The 24,941-nt window shown below is 38.5% G+C and overlaps 1 protein-coding gene across 14 annotated transcripts in view; it reads right to left on the minus strand.

The window, feature by feature from the left end:
* NUMB (NUMB endocytic adaptor protein) overlaps positions 1–24,941 on the minus strand; it is a 182,544-nt gene that overhangs the window by 75,373 nt on the left and 82,230 nt on the right. For 10 of the 14 annotated variants that reach the window (XM_033438310.2, XM_033438095.2, XM_033438485.2 and 7 more), the window contains one exon: positions 19,393–19,477. The exons of 3 other annotated variants lie outside the window; for them this stretch is intronic. The gene's annotated coding sequence lies outside the window, so the exon portion shown is untranslated. Of the gene's footprint in view, positions 1–19,392; positions 19,478–23,061; positions 23,189–24,941 lie in introns of all 14 variants that reach the window. One more of the 14 variants, XM_033438152.2, reaches the window with a different exon arrangement.

Genomic DNA, 24,941 nt, shown 5'->3' on the forward strand with positions numbered 1-24,941 from the left:
CTGCAGTAACCAATACAGAACAAAACCCCTGCCTCTATGAAGGAGATAGACAGAAAATAAATAGCCAGATTATTCACAGTGGTGTGCTGACTGACAAGATCCAACTGTCAAATTTTCAGCAAGTTTGTGAACTGGGTGCTAAACATAGCCTTTATTACAAATTAAATTATAATTATATGTTATAATTATATGTTATATAACTTATATAAGTTACTTTAAAACAAAGGTAAAAACTCATCACTTCCTATTTTTTTAAACTACATTTTACCATTATCTATGCTCTTGGGGTTATTTATGATTTTCTATCTGTAAGGTAGAAATACTATCTAATGCCGGGCTATTGTACATCTCTTCCCAACAACACGTTCAGTTCAGTGACTTCATGTTGGTAACTTGAAATCGGCCATGGTGGAAGTATTTACACTACAGAATTTGGCAAAAACTACCAATCACTGCTTGACTTATTGTTCTGTGATTGTCTAGATCTAAGAAACTGATGGAGAAAATGTTAACACGCAGATTGAACTTAAAAGTGTGTGGTGTCTATAACCATTACATTGTGAATAGCACAAAAATTTTGAGGAAATATTCTTCCATTACTTGAAAACTATTATCCGATTCAGCAAAGAAGTCTCTTACGTCAATGACAAATGAGTGAAAATTTGACACACATCTTCATTGCTTCACTTTCATCTTACTAAACAAGCAAAAATATCAACCATCATTCATGTTGGAACTATACTTGGAGAACTAATTGTGAAACATTTACCCGAACACCACCAACTCTGTGGTATGTTAGAGGTGGTAAATGCTATGCAGAAAAAGATGAACAGGGTTAAGAGAGGGATTAGAAGTACTGGAGGCAGGGATGAAATTTTAAACCAAGAAAGTAACACTTGAGCAAAGAATTGAAGAAGGGAAAAAAGTGAGCCATGCAGTAGGATGAGCGTTCCAGAAAAAGAAAATAATTAATGCAAAGGTCCTGAAGGGATAGCTTGCCTAGAGTGTCTGACAAACAAAAGAAGGTCTGTGTGTCCAGTGCAAAATGAAGACAAGAGAATAGGAGAGATGAGACCAGATGGGTTATACAGGACAAAGTAATATAGGACCCTGTGGGCCAAACACTTTAGTTTTTCCTCTGAGAGAAATGGGGAGCCACTGAAGGGTTCTAAAAGGAAGCACCTATATTTTACATTTGGCTGCTGGGTTAAGAATAGATTGAAGAGAACAAGAATGAAGCAGGGAGACAATTAGGAGGCTACTATAATAATCCAGCAGATGACAGTGAACTGAATCCAGACGGTTAGTACTAGAAGTGCTCCTGAATCTTGTTTTCATGCCTGCTCTAGAAAATGCACTATTTGCTGATATAATATCTGTTGAAATCAGATTTAGAGTATTTAAATGGGAGAAAGGTGTACTAAATTCCAGTGCTGGAATTAAAGGCAGTTTTCTAAAAGTATTTGCTCGACTGTTTCAAATAGGAAATCTTATCTATAATATTAATCAAAAGATCAGCTAAATTATCATACTTTTCATGGTAATTAACCTCATGCTTGACAAGATAAATAGATTTCTTGAACACTACCTAGGTATACGAGTGTATGAAGGATTACAAGCACACGTGGTAATTTGCTCTACCCAGGAAAGACCAAAAAAGAACAAGAAGAAATAATAAATATTAGGCATCCACTGTGAATGGTATTTTAACAGGAGTTTCATGTGCAAGTTTACAGATTGTTAAGAAATACTGTCTCTGGGCTTCCCTGGTGGCGCGGTGGTTAAGAATCTGCCTGCCAATGCAGGGGACACGGGTTCAAGCCCTGGTCCGGGAAGATCCCACATGCCACAGAGCAGCTAAGCCTGTGAGCCACAACTACTGAGCCTGCGCTCTAGAGCCCGCGAGCCACAGCTACTAAGCCCATGCACCACAACTACTGAAGCCTGCACGCCTAGAGCCCAAGCTCCTCAACAAGAGAAGCCACCACGAGAAGCCCATCGACATAATTAGAGAAAGCCTGCGTGCAGCAACACGACCCAACACAGCCAAAAATAAATAATTTTTAAAAAGACACTATATACCATTTTACATCTGTCAGTTTTGCAAATATTAAAGAATCAGACAATAAAATATGGAGCAATGGGCACTCTCATACTCTTACAGGAGCATAAACTAGTGCAACCATTTTGATAAGTAATTTGGCATTGTCTAGGAAAGTTGAAGACTCACATACCCTTACAACTCAGCAGTTCCTTCTCTAGGTGTATATCCTAGAGAAACTCTTAAACATGTGCACAAGAAGGTGTGCAAGATGTCTGTGTAGCATTGTTTATTATTTGTAACAGTAAAATAAACATTAGAATCTAATTATCCATCAACACAAGCAATAGAGAATATTCACACTATTACAATACCATGCAGAAATAAAAATAAGACCTCAATTTAAACACTCTTAAAAATAAAAAAATTAATTAAGAGAAAAAGAAGTAAAAATAAATCATCTACAGCTATAACTATCAACATGGATGAATCTCACAATCATGTTGAGGGAGGAGGGAAGCAAACTGTTTATATTATGATTCCTTCATACAAATACTAACTCAGAGAATACTGCCTGCGTACCAGGCACTGTACACTGTGCACTTTGCATATAATGACTCACTTTATTCTCACAATAGCCCTATCAGGTAGATTCTATTTTTAATCTCTATTTCATGAATGAGGAAACAAGCACTGAAAAGTTAAGTAATTAGCCCAAATCACATGGTTAGTTAAGTGGCAGATTTGCCTGGCTCCAGAATTTGTGCTCTTAGTCCCCTCACATTACCTCTCAAAATTATGCAAAACTACACATGATAACATTTAGGGATATGTGTATAGAAATAGAAAGAAAAACAAGAGAATGATAAACATAATTAAGGGCACTGTTACTTCTGAGGGAAAAGAAAGGGGGACATAATCAGGAAAGGTTCACATGGGGACTCCAAAAGTTTTAGTAGTGCTTAAGCTGAGTAGAAGATACACAAGTTTTCATTTCATTATGCTCTATAACCTACATATGGTACATATATTCTTTTGTATACATCAACTATTTTATAATTTTAATTAGGCGGAAAGCAAGTCACCTAAAATCCTTCTGAGGATAGAGACGGGGAGTGTAGAAATATAAATACATACACACCTATAATTATGAGATATCTAACAAGGGGTAAGAAAAACAAGTCACGGGACTTCTCTGGTGGCGCACTGGTTAAGAATCCGCCTGCCAATGGAGGGGACACAGGTTCAAGCCCTGGTCCGGGAAGATCCCATATGCCGCAGAGCAACTAAGCCTATGCACCACAGCTACTGAGCCTGTGCTCTAGAGCCTGCGAGCCACAACTACTGAGCCCACGTGCCACAACTACTGAAGCCTGCATGCCTAGAGCCCATGCTCTGTAACAAGAGAAGCCACTACAATAAGAAGCCCACGCACTGCAACGAAGAGTAGCCCCCGCTCACCACAACTAGAGAAAGCCTGCGTGGAGCAACAAAGACCCAACGCACAGGAAGGAAAGAAAGAAAAGAAAGAAAGGAAAGGAAAGGAAAGAGAAAAAGAAAGAAAGAAAAACAAGTCACATTTAGTTATAATATTTAAGTCTCACTTTTACTAAAAAGAATAAAGTTACTGAAATTCAGTTTGTCCAGCCCAGTCGAAAATGAACCAGATGGAAATTCCCTGGCGGTCCAGTGGTTAGGACTCCATGCTTTCACAGCTGAGGGCTCAGGTTCCATCCCTGATCGGGCAACTAAGATCCTGCAAGCCACGTGGTGCGGCCAAATAAAATAAAATAAAATAAAATGAGCCAGAAGAAAAAGAAAAAAATAATTTAAAAAAGAAGTTTTTTTAAAAAGAGAAAATAAAACGAACCAGAGGCTTCTGCAGGGCCAATAGAGAGCTACAACTCTTAGAAAAATGAGGACTTTTCTCTCTAGAGTTTTTTTTCCTTCTAAATTATACTTGTTTGCTTTTCTTTGTTCTATTGACACAATTATACCTCTAGCTTTAGGCCCCTCTTGTATATAAATTATAAGGAAGATTGGACAAGACAATGCTTTAGAAAATTCACTATGAGAAAAAAAAACAACGCTAAATAGCACATACTTGATAAACACAGATATAGACAAGACACATACAGGAAACTTGACCTTGACACTTAAGATAGTTTCCCTTTAAGAAAGAAAAAGAAAAATCAAAGTTAGGGAAAATCGTAAAATTACTCTAATTGTTAAAACAGTATTAGTTGGTTTCAAATGTAAAAATATATAAACTAAAATATAAAACCATGGGTACCATTCTGAATAGCTGGGAAAAAAATAAACTCACAAATTTCCTTAGATTAGCTAAATTTATCTTTTCAGGACACTCTAATCTCACAGGGTTAAGTTCCAAAGGTAGCTCTAAAAGCAAAACATCACATAAATTCAAAATAACATTGGGAATACTTTTTTTTTTTTTGGCTGCCTTGGGTCTTTGTTGCTGTGCGTGGGCTTTCTCTAGTTGCGAGAGCGGGGGCTACTCTTTGTTGCAGTGCGCGGACTTCTCATTGTGGTGGCTTCTTTGTTGTGGAGCACAGGCTCTAGGCGCATGGGCTTCAGTAGTTGCAGCACACGGGCTCAGTAGTTGTGGCTCTTGGGCTCTAGAGCGCAGGCTCAGTAGTTGGGGCGCACAGGCTTAGTTGCTCCACGGCATGTGGGATCTTCCCAGACCAGGGCTCGAACCCGTGTTCCCTATTGGCAGGCGGATTCTTAACCACTGTGCCACCAGGGAAGTCCCAACACTGGGAATACTTTAAATCATCCACAGAGTACCACAGTACACTCTCTTGCAATAAGTGCAACACACCCAAGGATTATTTGTAATATGGAACAGTTTGCTATTTTCAACTGAACACAATTGAAGTAGCTTACTAATGTTTAGGAATTATGCTATGAGAAAAATATCTACCTAGCACTAGAACCACAGAGCATGCTCACAATATGGGAGGCACAAGAACACTGTACAGCAGAAACTCATTGAGAACAATAGAGAATCTAAATTTAATTATATTGTTTTTAACTCTCACTTTTATTTTACTGTTCTCTGAACAAACACGGTTGAATGTGCATATATACAATTCCACTATATTCTTTGTTTTTTTTTTTTTTTTTTGTGGTACGCGGACCTCTCACTGTTGTGGACTCTCCCGTTGCAGAGCACAGGCTCCAGATGCGCAGGCTCAGCAGCCATGGCTCACGGGCCCAGCCGCTCCGCGGCATGTGGGATCTACCCGGACCGGGGCACAAACCCGTGTCCCCTGCATCGGCAGGCGGACTCTCAACCACTGCGCCACCAGGGAAGCCCTCCACTATATTCTTCATCACACTTCTACTCCAGAATTCTATAAGTTACAAGAAAAAAATTGCACTGACTGTCCATCTGCCAATAATAGTAATAATAATAATTTGTTCAGTCACTAAAAATGTAAGCTAAAAATGGCATATATTAAATCACCATTTAAAGTATAATATTATACCATAAAGCATTTCGTTTTTGAATTTTCTTTCTTTGATTTCTACTTTTTCTTGTGATGTGAAACTTGCTTTCAAGATTTAGAGTGAAGGAAAGAAATCCTTTTATTTGATCAAGTTAAGTAAGTGAAAAAATGTAAGGAATCCTAGACTCTTACCATGGCCAAAGGACTTAGAGGTAGGTCATCTAGTCAATCACCTACTCAATCAGTGAATCCTAAGAGTTCTGGATTTAAAAAAAAAAAAAAAAAAAAGAGTTCTGGATTTCATTAAATATTGGTCGAACTGGCATAGTCTGCCTAACAGGAAACAATTTATAATTTATTAAGTTGTATCACTAGCTCAGTGTTCCACTTAGGCACTAACCCAAATGAAAAGTAACAAAGTACAGATTCATCACCAACTGTGAAATAAATATGTCCAGTACTTAACCTATAGGACTAATAAAGTTCATTTTAAAAGTTCACACTCAGGGGGCCTTCCCTGGTGGCGCAGTGGTTGAGAGTCCGCCTGCCGATGCAGGGGACACGGGCTCGTGCCCCAGTCCGCGAGGATCCCACATGCCGCAGAGTGGCTGGGCCCGTGAGCCATGGCCGCTGAGCCTGCGCGTCCGGAGCGTGTTCTCTGCAACGGGAGAGGCCACAACAGTGAAAGGCCCGTGTACCGCAAAAAAACCAAAAAAAACAACAACAACAAATTGAGTCTGGGCTGCCCTAAAGATTGGTATTTGAGAAAAGATTACTGTCACAGTATGAATGTTGAAGCTCTCTAGGCACATTCTACTCCTCAGCCCTGATTACCATTCAGACCACGTGTTCTCGACCAGGGCATCTGCATAGGCTCTTCAGATTTAGCAATGCCCTAAGATTATGTACAAATCTGAATGCACATGTATCTGTGCACTTTCTGGGGCCAGATTCTTCAACTTTCTTTGGTATCTCAAAGGATTCTGTAACTACCAAAAATTTAAGAACCACTGATTTAAACAGTATTCCATGATCCTTATCTATTATCTGACTTTAATTTCAGATTTCTGCTTTACGAATTTTCATATTGTCCACAAAATTCTCCCTTTTGTTTTGATACACGGCTTCTTTACTCACTCCTTAAAAACAGTGGAAAACTAGAGCTTCATAAAATGAGGAAAGACCCTGTCTACTTAAAACTTCAGTCAGGGACTTCCCTGGTGGTCCAGTGGATAAGACTCCGCACTCCCAATGCAGAGGGCCCGGGTTCAATCTCTGGTCAGGGAACTAGATCCTGCATGAACGCCACAACTAAGAGTTCGCATGCCACAGCAAAGATACCGCATGCTGCCACTAAGACCTGGAGCAGCCAAAATAGATAAATTAAAAGATAAAAATAAAATTGCAGTCAAAGTTGGTTTCAAAAGCTGAACCTATATATATTTAAGAAACATTTAAAAAAGAAAGCTATCTCTTCTGAGAGTTTTTCTTTCAGTTACACAACCAATTTTATCTTTTAGTTGATCACTTGCCTTTCAACTGAGAAAACAATTGGTGAACTGAATTTGCAGTTCAGCTATTCTTACCCTTATCTTTTAAGGCATGTTGAGACTTAACAGATAAAAATACATATGACCATCACCCCTAATCCCACAAAACACATATACAGAGACTGACTTCCTAAGATGCTGTTCCTTCAAGAATTAAACCTTTACTTATAGAACAAAATTGTTTTGCTCTGATATAGCAAGGACTGATTTAGCAAGGAACATCTTGATGAAAAAGGGCAGAACTGCTGAGAATGCTAGCCTACTTTTCAACTGACTTTCCTCCTCTAAGCATCTGTCAAGTGTGGGATAAGAAAAAGGTGCTGCAATCTGGAGAGGCAGACTAGAATAAAAATATATTTGGTTCCAAGAATTTTTTAAAAAGACAGAAATGCCACAGGAAAAATGACAGACATAAGAAGGTTGAAAAGAACTCTGCTCTCCTTTACTGACAAATAACTTCGCAAATTATCTACACATATCATCTCTTCAATTCTTTAACCCTCTCCAATCTGACTCCTTCCTTTCCCTCACAACCCTCTCCCTTCATCCAAGACATCAACAAAAGACTTGTAAATATATCTTAAATCCGTCCACTGCTCTTCACCTCTACCATCAGAACCATAGTCCAAGATTACTTCATATCCTACCTGAACCACCATCAACTAGTATTCATTTCTATTTCCTCTGCTGTCCCCTTCTGATCAACTATGTACAAAGTAGCCAGCGTAATCTTTAAAAATGGATCATGGCACTGAGTAATAGTTCCATGGCTTCCCAATGCATCTTCAAATTAAATCCAAACTCTCAGCATTCAGAGAGTCAGTATGGCACAATTACTCACAATGCTCAAGAAGTGCTTGGAACAGTGGCCAGCACTTCACTAATGCACAGCAGATGTTAGCGTATTAAGGTATAGCCCCTGCCTGCTCTCCTACCTCGAGGTGGCACTTTCCTCAACTAACTAGTATTCTTTCAGTTAACTGCAAGCTCTTCCCCACTTTGGGCCTACTGTTTCCCACTGTCTAAAATGCTTTTGTCTTTGGGACCTCCCTGGTGGTCCAGGGGTTAAGACTCTGTGCTCCCAACCCAGGGGGCCCGGGTTCGATCCGTGGGGTAAGGACACTAGATCCCGCATGCCACCAACGAAGACCCAGCACAGACAAATAAATAAATAAATATTTAAAAAACAACCAAAAACACCCAAAAAAACTTATGTCTTCCACTCATACTTCAAGTCTCAACCTAAATGTCACTTCATTGATGAGGCCTTCTTTTCCTCTCTTTCTAAATACAATCCCCTATAATAATTTTTTTTAATATCTTTATTGGAGTATAATTGCTTTACAATGGTGTGTTAGTATCTGCTTTATAACAAAGTGAATCACTTATGCATATACATACGTCCCCATATCTCTTCTCTCTTGCGTCTCTCTCCCTCTCACCCTACCGACTCCACCCCTCTAGGTGGTCACAAAGCACCGATGTGATCTCCCTGTGTTATGTGGCTGCTTGCCACTAGCTATCGATTTTACATTTGGTAGTGTATATATGTCCATGCCACTCTCCCACTTTGTCCCAGCTTACCCTTCTCCCTCCCTGTATTCTCAAGTCCATTCTCTAGTAGGTCTGCGTCTTTATTCCTGTCTTGCCCCAAGGTTCTTCATAACCATTTTCTGTTTTTTTAGATTCCATATATGTGTGTTAGCATACGGTATTTGTTTTTCTCTTTCTGACTTACTTCACTCTGTATGACAGACTCTAGGTCCATTCACCTCACTACAAACGACTCAATTTCATTTCTTCTTATGGCTGAGTAATATTCCATTGTATATATGTGCCAAATCTTCTTTATCCATTCATCTGTTGATGGACACTGAGGTTGCTTCCATGTCCTGTCTATTGTAAATAGAGCTGCAGTGAACATTATGGTACATGACTCTTTTGGTTTTTTTTTTTTTGCGGTACGGTATCAAGACTGATTCAGTCTTGGCAGGTTGTGCCTTTCTAAGAATTTGTCCATTTCTTCCAGGTTGTCCATTTTATTGGCATAGAGTTGCTTGTAGTAATCTCTCATGATCTTTTGTATTTCTGCAGTGTCAGTTGTTACTTCTCCTTTTTCATTTCTAATTCTATTGATTTGAGTCTTCTCCCTTTTTTTCTTGATGAGTCTGGCTAATGGTTTATCAATTTTGTTTATCCTTTCAAAGAACCAGCTTTTAGTTTTATTGATCTTTGCTATCGTTTCCTTCATTTCTTTTTCATTTATTTCTGGTCTGATTTTTATGATTTCTTTCCTCCTGCTAACTTTGGGGTTTTTTTGTTCTTCTTTCTCTAATTGCTTTAGGTGCAAGGTTAGGTTGTTTATTCGAGATGTTTCCTGTTTCTTAAGGTAAGATTGTATTGCTATAAACTTCCCTCTTAGAACTGCTTTTGCTGCATCCCATAGATTTTGAGTCGTCGTGTCTCCATTGTCATTTGTTTCTAGGTATTTTTTGATTTCCTCTTTGATTTCTTCAGTGATCACTTCGTTATTAAGTAGTGTATTGTTTAGCCTCCATGTGTTTGTATTTTTTACAGATCTTCTCCTGTAATTGATATCGAGTCTCATAGCGTTGTGGTCGGCAAAGATACTTGATACAATTTCAATTTTCTTAAATTTACCAAGGCTTGATTTGTGACCCAAGATATGATCTATCCTGGAGAATGTTCCATGAGCACTTGAGAAAAATGTGTATTCTGTTGTTTTTGGATGGAATGTCCTATAAATATCAATTAACTCCATCTCGTTTAATGTATCATTTAAAGCTTGTGTTTCCTTATTTATTTTCATTTTGGATGATCTGTCCATTGGTGAAAGTGGGGTGTTAAAGTCCCCTACTATGAATGTGTTACTGTCGATTTCCCCTTTTATGGTTGTCAGTATTTGCCTTATGTATTGAGGTGCTCCCATCTTGGGTGCATAAATATTTACAACTGTTATATCTTCTTCTTGGATTGATCCCTTGATCATTATGTAGTATCCTTCTTTGTCTCTTGTAACAGTCTTTGTTTTAAAGTCTATTTTGTCTGATATGAGAATTGCTACTCCAGCTTTCTTTTCATTTCCATTTGCATGGAATATCTTTTTTCATCCCCTCACTTTCAGTCTGTATGTGTCCCTAGGTCTGAGGTGGGTCTCTCGTAGACAGCTTAAATACAGGTCTTGCTTTTGTATCCATTCAGCCAGTCTATGTCCTTTGGTTGGAGCATTTAATCCATTTACATTTAAGGTAATTATCAATATGTATGTTCCTATTACCATTTTCTTAATTGTTTTGGGTTTGTTATTGTAGGTCTTTTCCTTCTCTTGTGTTTCCTGCCTAGAGAAGTTCCTTTAGCATTTGTTGTAAAGCTTGTTTGGTGGTGCTGAATTCTCTTAGCTTTTGCTTGTCTGTAAAGGTTTTAATTTCTCTGTCAAATCTGAATGAGATCCTTGCTGGATACAGTAATCTTGGTTGTAGGTTTTTCCCCTTCATCACTTTCAATATGTCTTGCTACTCCCTTCTAGCTTGCAAAGTTTCTGCTGAAAGATCAGCTGTTAACCTTATGGGGATTCCCTTGTGTGTTATTTGTTGTTTTTCCCTTGCTGCTTTTAATATGTTTTCCTTGTATGTAATTTTTGATAGTTTGATTAATATGGGTCTTAGTATGTTTCTCCTTGGATTTATCCTGTATGGGACTCTCTGTGCTTCCTGGACTTGATTATCTATTTCCTTTCCCATATTAAGGAAGTTTCTGACTATAATCTCTTCAAATATTTTCTCAGTCCCTTTCTTTTTCTCTTCTTCTGGGACCCCTATAATTCGAATGCTGGTGCGTTTAATGTTGTCCCAGAGGTCTCTGAGACTGTCCTCAGTTCTTTTCATCCTTTTTCCTTATTCTGCTCTGCAGTAGTTATTTCCACTATTTTATCTTCCAGGTCACTTATCCGTTCTTCTGCCTCAGTTATTCTGCTATTGATCCCTTCTAGAGAATTTTTAATTTCATTTATTGTGTTGTTCATGATTGTTTGTTTGCTCTTTAGTTCTTCTAGGTCCTTCTTAAACGTTTCTTGTATTTTCTCCATTCTATTTTCAAGATTTTGGATCATCTTTACTATCATTATTCTGAATTCTTTTTCAGGTAGACTGCCTATTTCCTCTTCATTTGTTAGGTCTGGTGGGGTTTTGCCTTGTTCCTTCATCTGCTGTGTGTTTCTCTGTCTTCTCATTTTGCTTAACTTACTGTGTTTGGGGTCTCCTTTTTGCAGGCTGCAGATTCATAGTTCCCATTGTTTTTGTTGTCTGCCCCCAGTGGCTAAGGTTGGTTCAGCGAGTTGTGTAGGCTTCTTGGTGGAGGGGACTAGTGTCTGTGTTCTGGTGGATGAGGCTGGATCTTGTCTTTCTGGTGGGCAGGTCCACGTCTGGTGGTGTGTTTTGGGGTGTCTGTGGCCTTATTATGATTTTAGGCAGCCTCTCTACTAATGGATGGGGCTGTGTTCCTGTCTTGCTAGTTGTTTGGCATAGAGTGTCCAGCACTGTAGCTTGCTGGCCGTTGAGTGAAGCTGGGTGCTGGTGTTGAGATGGAGATCTCTGGGAGATTTTCGCCGTTTGATATTACGTGGAGCTGGGAGGTCTCTTGTGGACCAGTGCTGCTCCTGAGGCTGCTGGGAGAAATTTCCATTTCTCTTCTTTGTTCACACAGCTTCTGGGGTTCAGCTTTGGATTTGGACCTGCCTCTGCGTGTAGGTCACCTGAGCCCGTCTGTTCTTCGCTCAGACAGGACGAGGTTAAAGAAGCAGCTGATTAGGGGGCTCTGGCTCACTCAGGCCAGGGGGAGGGAGGGGTACGGAGTGCAGGGTTAGCCTACAGTGGCAGAGCCCAGCGTGACGTCGCACAAGCCTGAGGTGTGCCGTGTGTTCTCCTGGGGAAGTTGTCCCTGTATCACGGGACCCTGGCAGTGGTGGGCTGCACAGGCTTCCGGGAGGGGAGGTGTGGATAGTGACCTGTGCTTGCACACAGGCTTCTCGGTGGCTGCAGCAGCAGCCTTAGCGTCTCATGCCTGTCTCTGGGGTCCACACTGATAGCCGCGGCTCACACCCATCTCTGGAGCTCCTTTAAGCAGCGCTCTTAATTCCCTCTCCTCGTGCACTAGGAAACAAAGAGGCAAGAAAAAGTCTCTTGCCTCTTCGGCAGCTCCAGACTTTTTCCCGGACTCCCTCCTGGCTAGCTGTGGCACACTAGCCCCTTGAGGCTGTGTTCACGCAGCTAACCCCAGTCCTCTCCCTGGGATCCCACGGAAGCCCGAGCCTCAGCTCCCAGCCCCCGCCCGCCCCAGTGGGTGAGCAGACAAGCCTCTTGGGCTGGTGAGTGTTGGTGGGCACCGATCCTCTGCGCAGGAATCTCTCCACTTCGTCCTCCGCACCCCTGTTGCTGTGCTCTCCTCTGTGCCTCTGAAGCTTTCCCCCTCTGCCACCCGCAGTCTCGGCCCGCAAAGGGGTTTCCTAGTATGTGGAAACCTTTCCTCCTTCACAGCTCCCTCCCACTGGTGCAGGTCCTGTCTCTATTCTTTTGTCTCTGTTTTTTCTTTTTTCTTTTGCCCTACCCAGGTACATGGGGAGTTTCTTGCCTTTTGGGAGGTCTGAGGTCTTCTGCCAGGGTTCAGTAGGTGTTCTGTAGGAGTTGTTCCACATGTAGATGTATTTCTGATGTATTTGTGGGGAGGAAGGTGATCTCCACATCTTACTCTTCTCCCATCTTGAAGCTCCTTCCTCCCCTGTAATTCTTTACTGTTACTACTCTTTTCATTTCCTTCACAGTGCTTTATATTTTTTAATTACTGGGTTTCTTTTGTTTATTTTGTTTTTTGGGGCCATGCCACACGGCATGTGGGATATCTTAGTTCCCCAACCAGGGACTAAACCTGTGCCCCCTGCAGTTGAAGTGCAGAGTCCTAACCACTGGACGACCAGGGAATTCCCTTTACTTACTTTTTTTGTTTCATTGGTTAAACTCTTTCTTGAACATCATCAGATGACTAAACATCCATCTAATAAATTCTCTAACTTGCTTGACGTAGGAAACACTGGATTATGTTGTTTATATTCAAAATAATCTTAACTAATGTAGGTATTAATCTCCTCTCACCAAGAAGCTAAAAAACTGGTCACTAATATAAATGTGTCACAGTCTGTGCTATGATTCATTATACCTACACACTTCCATTAATTGTTAATTAAATACAACCCTGTGTCCAACAAAGTACTGTGCTAAGTGCTGGAAGAAGAGGAGTCAGGATGAGAAAATAAGGATTATTTCCTCCATTAAGATCTTGAATAATATAAGCATAGGATGGGAGAGACCAAAAAATAGGGCATTTCAAGTAGAAGATGGGGTAGGATAAAGAGTCATAGCATGTATGTAAAAATGTATATTTCATCAAAGCTAAGATACCATCAGTTGCAAGATATATCATTATTTTACGTTCCAAAAGAGAAAAAAATGCTGCCAAAATTAATTGTTAATTAATAATTGTTCATTAATTGTGAAATATCATCAATAGTAAGATGCATCTCAATATGAGAGATACATCCCAGTTCAGATATGTTCAAGTGTAAAGAAAAAGGAAGAGGAGAAGGGAGAAGAAGAGAAGGAAAAGAATGGGGAGGAGGAGAAGAAAGAAAAAGAAAATGACTATTCTATGGTTAACACAAAATCAATCTTTTTGAGACTTCCTCAAAACATCTCAATGATACGGAATATTAGTTATTTACTAAAGTTTGCTATCAGGAAGGGGACAAAAAGCCACTGAAAGGAATGGTCACAGAGCAACTCTTCCTTTCTTAGTGTTTCCATTTGCCTTGTATATCTTCACCTATCCCTTTTATTTTTCTATATCACCTTGTGTCTCTTGTATACAGCATAGTTGAGTCCTGCTTTGTAATACAAATTGAAAATCTTGTTTCTTTTTAAAGGTGAGTTAAATATAACAAAAAGATAAATCTTTTTTTCAAGATTTTTTTGATGTGGATCATTTTTTTTAAGTTTTTATTGAATTTGTTACAACATTGCTTCTGTTTTGTTTTGGTTTTTTGGCCACGAGGCATGTGGGATCCCAGCTCCCCAACCAGGGATCGAACCCGCTCCCCCTGCATTGGAAGGTGAAGTCGTTACTGGACTGCCAGGGAAGTCCCAGGATAAATCTTTTAAAATCCACATACTTCAAAATTCCAATTGACTTGTGGGTCCTGGGTCATGGCTTAAGGAGGCAAGCATAACTGAAAATCACAACAGCAAATTAAAAATCTTAAAAATGTGTAGTTAATAATAATGAAAATACTCTATTTCAAACCTCATGAGCCACTTACAAATGTATAGCTCTAAATGCTTATATTAGAAAATAAGGCTAATAACTGGTGAGCTAAACATCTATCTGAAGGAATCAGAAAAAGAATAAAGAAAACCCAAGGAAATTAGAACAAAAGACCACCTCCAGTAACATATTAGGCTAGATTATTCACCCAATTCTCTCACTGAAAACAACTAAAAGTGATGGATAAAATTTTATTTCAAAACATATTAAAAGTATCGAGGAGCTCAAAAGATGGTAAAGGAATAACCAGACCAAAATCTATAAGAAAGAGATAAGTGGCTTAATAAAACTGTCTTTGTCCTATAGACATCTGCCTAACTCACAATGTTGAGCTTCAGATTTGATGATCTCCTGGCAAAGAACAGAAGTCAAAGTTCAAGACCCACCCAACATGGAAAATCTAACAGAAGACCCTTTCTTCATAAAGCTGGGACACACACACACACACACACACACACCCCCCACCAAAAGTTTCATCCTCAGGAAACAAGTGAACCAGAAGTAAACCTAGTCCACCCATTGCCACATAGGATCCCCAAAGGACTACAAGGAAATTTGTCTTCCTGTGGCAAAAGAGAACAAGGATTCCTAAGAGATTGTGAAGACAAGCAAGCCCACACACATAATTGTAACCCAAATTCAATTCCTTTGGGTGGTCCAGAACCTCAAAGGATGAATCTAGTCACCAAACTGTAGTACCTGAGGCATCTGGAAAAAAAAAAAAAACAGACGTAAATCCTCTTGAAGCAATGCATTTCCTTCTTAGGCCTCAAAGAACACCCACAAATATTTTTTCCAAGGAAACTAAGCAGTTCACAATCAAAATCTCACATAGGATAAATAAAAGAAATCGATAACTAGGCACAACATATGAAACTTCAGAAAATCAAAAATCACAGAGCTCAAAAGCAGTCCGAGGTAAAAACAATTCGCTTAAGTGAATAACTATTTGGCAGCTGATTTATCAATAGCAGCAATGGAATCCAGAAGACAGTGGAATTATTTCTTCCGATGACTGTGAAAATAACTACCACCCCAGGATTTTATACCTAAAGAAGGTAATAAAGACTTTCAGACAAAATAACTGAGTTTACTATAGAAAATCTCATTAAAGAGAATTCTAAAGAGAAAATTTTCTGAAAGATAGTATGCACATGGAAAAATCTGAAATCTCTAGAGGAATCAAGAGCACACCAAGCTGGAACTGACATCAAATTTCAGAGACTCATTTTCACTATTTTCTGCCATGTAGACTGAAGAGTAGAAAAGCCAATTGATAGCAAGACAGAAAGAAATAGACTTAAAGGAAAGAGAAAGAAGTAAGGTCCTAGTACCATTGTAAGCCCTGGTTCCAGCTGTTCTTAATCCCTAATGAAAGCCTGTCCTTGGGAACTGGGAGACACCCCACTGTCCTTATGTTAGACCCTGCATTTCCCTTAAAAATGAAGAAGGGAGAAAGGTCAGAAATTAATGAAATTGGAAACATACAATAGAGAAAATCAAAGTCAAGCACTGTTTTTCTGATGAGGCTAAGAAAATACATAAAATCTCTAGCAAGACTGATGAAGGAAAAAATGGAAGGCACAAAAAATATGAGGAATAAAAAAGACAGAGATAAATACTTACACAACAGAAATTTAAAACAAAAAGAATGCTTTAAACAACTTTATGCCAAATACTTTAAAAACGTAGACAAAGTGGATGGATTCTTAAAAAAAAGAGAAAAACTTTCTAAAACCTGGCTAAACTAGAAACAGAAATCCTAGATAAAACCATTTAGAAAACCAAATACATATCTCCCCCTCAAAACACTAAGCTCACACCTCTCCTCCCAAAACACTAAGCCCAGAGAGTCAAACAGAAATTCAACCAAACTTTCAAAAAATAGATCAATCCAGTCTTTTCTTTTTTCTTTTATTTATATTATTTTTGGCTGCGTTGGGTCTTCATTGTTGCAAGCAGGCTTTTCTCTAGTTGCGGGGAGCAGGGGCTACTCCTTGTTGCGGTGCGCGGACTTCTCATTGCAGTGGCTTCTCGTTGCGGAGCGTGGGCTCTACGCGCGCAGGCTTCAGTAATTGTGGCTTGTGGGCTCTAGAGCACAGGCTCAGTAGCTGTGGCACACGGGCTTAGCTGCTCCGCGGCATGTGGGATCTTCCCGGACCAGGGCCCAAACCTGTGTCCCCTGCATTGGCAGGCGGACTCTTAAACCACTACGCCACAAGGGAAGCCCTACCATTCGAGTCTTATACAAATCCTTCTGGGAGGTGGGGATGGGGGGGTTAGTTCCCACCTCATTCTTTAAGGTTGGCATAATCTAGATACCAAATCAAATAAGGGCAATACTATAAGAAATAAAAATTATGGACCAATTTCATCTGTGAACATACATACAACAATTCTAAATGGAATATTAATAAGTTAAATTCAACTACACTTTTTTTTTTTGGCCACTCCATATGGCATGTGGGATCTTAGTTCCCTGACCAGGGATCGAACCTGCGCCCCCTGCAGTGGAAGTGTTAAGTGTCAACCACTGGACCACCAGGGAAGTCCCTCAACTACATGTTATTTAAAAAGACCATCATGATTAAGTTGGGTTCATCCCAGCAATGGAAAGGTGATTCAACATTAGAAACTTGATAAATGTCATTCATCATATTAACAGAATGAGGACAACCACATGACCATCTCACAAATGTAGGGAAAGCATCTGATAAAATTCAATACTCAAAAAAAAAAAAAATTCAATACTCATTCTTCACACACATACAAAATCTTAGCCAAATAGCAAAAGAAATGCCTTTAACCTACAGAGTATCTATCAAAACTCTATAGCAAAGATTATTCTTAATGGTAAAACATAAGGAGCACTTCCTTTTAAAAACTAAGTGCAATATAAGAATGCCCACTGCTGGGACTTCCCTGGTGGTCCACTGGCAAAGAATCTGCCTTACAATGCAGGGGATGCTGGTTCAATCACTGGTCAGGGAACTAAGATCCCACATGCCGCGTGGCAACTAAGCCCACGCGCCGCAACTAGACCCCACATGCTGCCAACTACAGAGCCCATGCGCTCTGGAACCCGTGCACCACAACTACAGAGGTCACGTGCCCTGGAGCCTGCGCACCACAACTAGAGAAGAGAAAACTCGCATGCCACAACTAGAGAGAAGCCCGCACACCACAACAAAGGGCCTGTATGCCGCAACTAAGACCCGACATGGCCAAAAATAAATTAAATAAATAATTAAAAATTAATTTTTAAAAAAAAATTCAAAAAAAACCAAAACCCAAAAACAAATGCCCACTGTTAACACTTGTATTGAATACTGTAGTCAAAGTCCTAACAAGCATAGTAAGGCAAGAAAAAGAAACAGTGTAAGCACTGGAAAGGAAGACACAATTACAATCATCATACTTTAGTAACTAGGTACTAAACATAGATCTATATACCAAAAAAGCTTATCAGCAAACAAAATGGAAAAAAAGAGGAAAAACGTACTATTTACAATAGTAACAACAAATAAAGTATCTAATAATTAAATTTAAGAGATTTGAGAGACCTTTACAGAGAAAAAGAAACTTTACTGAAAAATATTTTAAAATATCTAAATAGCTAGAAAGATATACTATGTTCAAAGAAAGGAAGGCTCAATATCATAAAATAAAGAGAATAAAGTAAATGCATGTGTAGATTAAAGCTTCTGGAATCTTGGGCTCATATACAAGCAAGTCCCATTTTTAATAACAGCTTTTGAATTTTTACGTAACTTGACTCAAATTACTCACTTTGATGGATATTTTTGCAATTGGTATAAACTTATTAAGCACTAATTATATATACTTTTTAACTAATTGTAGCAAGAGTTGATATCACACTTCAGAATTCTGACAGCTGCAAGGAACAAGTATGAGTGAGGAGCATATGATCGGTACATGGCCGAGTTCTAGTTGAATGTGCTGTGGTCCCACTGATTCAAAGGTCATTCAGTGTGCACAATCACCACAATGTAAGTTCTAATAACCACTCCTGCAAGTGATGAAATGTTGCCAACATTTTACATAACACGTAAAGTTTTCATTCTTGATAATTATCTGTGAACATTGCCAAAACACCATCTCCTTAAAAGTCACCTAAAAATGTAAACATTTATTTTGAATACAAATTCCTCTTACAAGAGGAAAACAGACAAAACACATTCATCATACAATGATCATATTGAGCTCAAAGGGTACCTCTAGTGGACCTATGTGTGGTGCTTACACATACAATACCCTTTGTACATGTGAGACCGATAAGCAGTTGCCCAGTCTGCTTTTATAATAGATCTGAACTTGATCAAATGAATGATTTTCTTTAGGTCTAACTTATTCAATTTTAATTTTGGTTTACATAGATTTCATGAGCTGCTTAAACTTTGCTTTATCCAAATTTCCTAATAGAGTATTAAAAATAATGATCATCTGTTTTACTGGTTGTTAGGAGATGATAATACTAATAGTTAATACTTATTGAATGCTTAGTGTGTGGAAGGCACTGTTTTAAGTGCTTTGTATACAGTAAATCATTTAATCTTCACAATAACCCTCATCAGGTGGATAATATTACTATCACCGTTTTACAGATAGGAAAACTGAGGTACAGAAAAGTTAAGTAACTTTCCCAACGTCACACAAGTAAGTGGAGACGCTTAGTGATTCATACCCAGGTAGCTGTCTCCAGAGCCCAGACCCTCAATTACTATATTATATTTCTTTTCACGATATTTAAAAGATACACAAAATTACTATGGATGAAAAAACTCACCATTAAAAAAATTATCAATAAGAGTTAAACAACAGTTAAGCAATATTAATACAACTTATCATAGGTTGACACTTCACAGCTATTTCAAAGTTTCATGGCCATGATTAAGAGTTTTGAAGTTGGACAGACCTGGCTCTGAATCTTGACTGTGCCCTTTACAAGCTGTGTGACTTTGGACAAGTTTCGTAACTTCACCAAGCCTCAGTTTCCTCATCTGTAAAATGAGAATAATAAACATCTCACAAAACTGTTGTTAGTAACATAATTATTGCTACATTACATTGATATGTAAATCCAAACAAAACAACAGATACACAAAATAGAGGAGGTTCACAATTTCCCCCAGAAATCAGGGCTTTATTATAAATAATGAAGATGACCACTCCAAGTCACCACAGCAACTATAAGACTCCCATACAAACAGAACCATAATACCCTCTAACTCATAATAAATAATTCCCCTGGATAAAAGTCAAATGCCTAGAGGTAAATTACTGAATCTCTGAAATATAAAATACCATATATACACAGAGAAAGAGACAAATAGATAAGACGTTGTTTGTTGATAACAACTCCCACGAATCCCATTCCACGCATACACTTTCTAAGACTAGTAGTATTCAAGGGGCCCAAAAGAGGAAGAGCGGTGTCAAGAAGGAGTGATTCCTGGCACTGGTGGGAAGAAATTTTTTTAAGAGAAAAACATAAAGAAATAAACATGTCATCAAAGTAGGGTACAACTATCGTTACCATCAAAGAATGATTGTGTCCCTTTACACCTGGCATTTTACACTAGTCAAAACAAGTAAAACTGTCACTACTGCTGTCTTTAGAACCTCAATAAAATAATTTTACAATGAATAATGAGATTTCTATCAATACCTGCATTTACCAATAATACATCCATCTGTGATAAGGTTAGGTGTTTCTTTGACGGGGGTGATTTTAGCAATACAATACAATGATCATTTTAAAAAAGGAAAACTAGGAATTATATTATACAAAAATCCTATAGGATAATTTTGTTAAACAGCTCATCAATACTATCATCAGGGCTTCCCTGGTGGTGCAGTCGTTAAGAATCCGCCTGCCAATGCAGGGGACACGGGTTCAATCCCTGGTCCAGGAAGATCCCAGATGCCACAGAGCAACTAAGCCTGTGTGCCACAACTACTGAGCCTGTGCTCTAGAGCCTGCGAGCCACAACTACTGAAGCCTGCACACCTAGAGCCCGTGCTCCGCCACAAGAGAAGCCACCACAGTGAGAAGCCCGCGTGCAGCAACAAAGACAAATGCGGCCAAAAATAAATATATTTTGAAAAAAAATACTATCATTGGGCTTCCCTGGTGGCGCAGTGGTTGAGAGTCCGCCTGCCAATGCAGGGGACACGGGTTCGTGCCCCGGTCCAGGAAGATCCCACATGCCGCGGAGCAGCTGGGCCCGTGAGCCATGGCCGCTGAGCCTGTGCGCCCGGAGCCTGTGCTCCACAACTGGAGGGGGGGGGGGGGACCACAACAGTGAGAGGCCCGCGTACCACAAAAAAAAAAAAAAAAAAAAAAATTACTATCATCAAGGTGAGTTTTTATGAAGGTTACTAGTCTAAAATATGAATTATATTAATTAAAATAACGTATTACATTAAAATAATTATTAAAATGACTGTGTGTTCATTGTAGCTCAAAGATTTAATAAGGAAATAACTTCCATCCCCCAAAATATCCCCTTTTAACAAATAATTGCAAAAATGGCCTTCAATTTTTCTTCTTTTTTTTTTTTTGCGATACGTGGGCCTCTCACTGTTGTGGCCTCTCCCGTTGTGGAGCACAGGCTCCGGACATGCAGGCTCAGCGGCCATGGCTCACGGGCCCAGCCACTCCACGGCATGTGGGATCTTCCCGGACCGGGGCACGAACCCGCATCCCCTGCATCGGCAGGCAGACTCTCAACCACTGTGCCACCAGGGAAGCCCCAAATTTTCTTAATAAATTTGTAAAATTATCTGTCTGGAACAAAGGTCATCTAATTTTTACAAAGCACCTTTTTAAAGAAAACTTATTAGTTATATAGGAAATGTTCAGGAAATCCTTAAACTACCTATTTTATAAAAGTTTAAGGAAATGAACATACGACATGAGGTACTCGAGGTTACTACGCCAGGACGGAAATACAAACAAAAAAATCAGGTCCTTTGACTCTGTATCTTAACAATTTGGAGTTTTTCTACCTGATCAGCATTTCCTTCACTACTCTACTTTCTCTAAATGATGAGAATAATTTTTCTGTCCTTTTCATGAGCTCTACAAATCACTGATAAGGTCAAGTCGGTTCAATCACAACTCAAATATTTTAATTTAGGAATTTTTAGGTAAATTTTTTACCTAAATTTTTTATGTAACATAGAGAAAATTTGCAAATATCACTAACTATTTACATTTTGCCCCATTTGCTTTGTCAGTCTCTTTCTTCCTCACACATTTTTTTCTGAACCACGTGAGAGTGAGTTGCAGACACTGTAGCATTTCGGCCCTCAATGTTTTCAAGTAGTTTCCTAGGAACACACACTTTCACTTAGATAACTACAGTATAGCTAACCAAATCAGTATTGTGTCAATGTTAAAATTTCTACTATATAATTACAGCACATATTCAAATGTCATTAACTGCCTTAAAAATGTCCTATAAAGCCATTAAATGTCCATTTAAAAGTGTCCTCTGATCTCCCCAGTCCAGAATTCAATTCAGAATCATGTACTGCATTTAGTGGTAATGTCTCTTTAGAATCCTACCATCTGGAACAGTTCCTTAGTCTGTCTATGTCTTTTAAGACTGATATTTTTAAAGAACACAGACCATTTATTTTGTAGAATGTTCCTCAATTTAGGTTTGTCTGATGGTCTCTCATGTTTAAATTCAGGCTATGCATTTTTGTAGGAATGTCACAAAGTCATGGTAGGTGCTTCTCACTGCATCATATCAGAAGCTGCAAGAGGCTAGTGGGTTCTATTACCAGTGATGCTAACTTTGATCACTTGGTTAAGGAGTATCTGCCAAGTTTCTCCACTGTGAAGTTATTGTTTTTCTCTTTGTAATAAGTAAATATTTCGTTAGGAACTGTCTTGAGACTATGTAAATATATTCCTCATCAAACTTTCACCCCATAGTTTTGGTACCTGCAGAAGATTCTTGTGAGAAAGTACTATTTTAATTGTTCCAAAATGGTCATTTTCTAATTCCATTTTCTAATTCTACACCTATTAGCCATTTTAATGAATAACTTTCACTTCTCCCCAACTTAGTAATTTATTCATTCACTTACTTATATTCGTATGGTTCTTATTTTTTCAATGGGTTATAATCTATAACTATCATTATTCATTTGGCCAGTGGATGCTTCTCCAAACTGGTTCCTGTTCCTTTTGACTGTCCCCACCATTCTTTGACTATCTCCTTACTTTCTGCAACAATAATATGTTCCAGCCTCCTCTTGTACTTTCCCTGATCCAGTTCCTCCTGGGATCATCCATTTCTCCAAGGAGCTGTGGTTTCCTTTAAGTGGAGAATGGTTTTGAAACCAGCATATGGGAGTTAGGTGTGTTCACTGTAACTGCTTCTAGGCCTCTTAGCAAACAAAGCTGGAATATACACAAATACATCTACGCATATGCATACACATATATATGTATACATACAAATACACACATATGTCTCTAAGGGAAAGATACGTAAGTGTATACATGCATACATGTATGTTTCTCTGTCTTTATATAAATAAATGTTAAAAACCATGAGTTCATAACCTCTGATTCAAATCCAGCGTCACAGGGTTCATTGGAGTCTTTTCTTCCTTATATCTAAAACTCCCTTCTCCAACAAAGAAAAACCTGGCTCCCATTTTCCTCAATACACTCATTCATTTGTTGAGTCCTAAAATAGATAGAAAATAGTTTCAAAATTACCAATTCACACCATTACAAAAAACAGCCTACAAATTAGGGTTTGTTATTTGTTTACAGCTCCTTTTATCTTGAATTTCAAAGTATAGGATGCTCAAAAGTTATTTGGCTTACTTTCTCCCTTCAGTGTGTTTATGTTATGAATTTGAAACACAGGTTTGTTTCTGTTTATATTTTAGTGTTTTATCCCAACTTTATTGATTTCCTTTTATGTTTTTAATATAAAAACATGTTATTTATGTTATTAATTTGAAACAGGTTTATTAATTTGTGTGTTTATGTTATTAATTTGTTTATATTATGTTATTTAAATTATGTTATTAACTTGAAACACAGGTTTATTTGTTTCTGTTTATATTTTAGGGTTTTATCCCAACTTTATTGATTTTCTTTGCTGATTTTTTGTTTTGTTTTGGTTAGTATCTAAAACATTAGCATGACAATGTTCTCTGATATTCTGCACTGATATCACATGCAATGCTACCAGGGGTTCTCTCTCAACCAGTGATTGTAATACAACTTCATAGTTTAGAAAGTATATTTCCCACAAGAAATGAGCCTTTCTGTAGCCAATCACATGTATCTACCACCATCCCACTGAGGCCAAGCTGTTTTCCGGGAATTACTGTTTCTAGATATAGAAAGAAGGATAAAATGAAATGGGCAAACCCTACTACAGCAAGATATTACTTGTAAAATAGTTTTCATGCTACTTAGAGAGATGCCACAGGGTAGAAAAGGGCAGGACCCAGTGGGTAGAACTCCAGGTCCCTGCCCTGACTTGAATTCAAGATGCTATTGCTTTCACTGATATAATATATTGAGCTTTAGTCTGAGATTTTGCTCATCCAATTCATTCAGCAAACATTCACTGAGTGTCTATGTTGTCCCAGGCACTGTTGTAGGTGCTTCAGTGAAAAAAGCCTTCATGGGACTTACAATTCTAGTTGTGGGAGAGATAAACTATAAACCTAAGTAAACTGTATATAGTTAGTTAAAAGATGAAAGTTATAGAAAAAATTCAACAAGATAGTTTGCAATATTATATAGCATGTCCAGTTTAGGTCTCACTGAAAAAAGAAAGCTTCCTTTTATATGAATAATTTTTTTAAGTTTGAAAGTCATTAGGAGAGAAGAAGAGCAATCCAATTTTTCAGTTGGTGCTAACCTTATATCTACAGGCCCAGGGACAGACTATGAGAAAAAAGTCATAAGACATTTTCCTTCCTTCTTTCACTGAATCTTAGCCAAAATCTAGAAATATTTAGGTTGGTTTTTCTCAATCCAGATCCTCTACTTTGTAAGTAATTACATATCTCTCCTAGACTCTGGCAAAGGGCTTTCCATCAATCTCAAACTCAAAATATTAAATTTCTTTTTTTCTTCAAACGATTTTAGTGGGAAATTGATAGAGGCACTATCAGGGCTATTAACCACTCTTTTAGACCTTTAATCCTAACCAGATCACACTATCACTCCCCTACATTTACAATCAACAAAAGACTAAGCTAGCTAATCTTTCTCAGTTGTGCTAGACCATACCACTCAAATCCTAAACAACTGGGTTTGTTTGAACCTAAGTGCAGAACTTTATAATAACCACAGGTAACAGTTAATAGTCCCTGCCACGTCCCAGGTATTATTTTAAATGACTTATATATATTACTTCTTTTATACTTCAAAACAACCCTACGTGATAAGTATCATTAGTACATCCCTTTTAT

The sequence above is a fragment of the Orcinus orca genome, chromosome 2 (genome assembly GCF_937001465.1).
Source record: "Orcinus orca chromosome 2, mOrcOrc1.1, whole genome shotgun sequence".
Lineage (NCBI taxonomy): Eukaryota > Metazoa > Chordata > Mammalia > Artiodactyla > Delphinidae > Orcinus > Orcinus orca.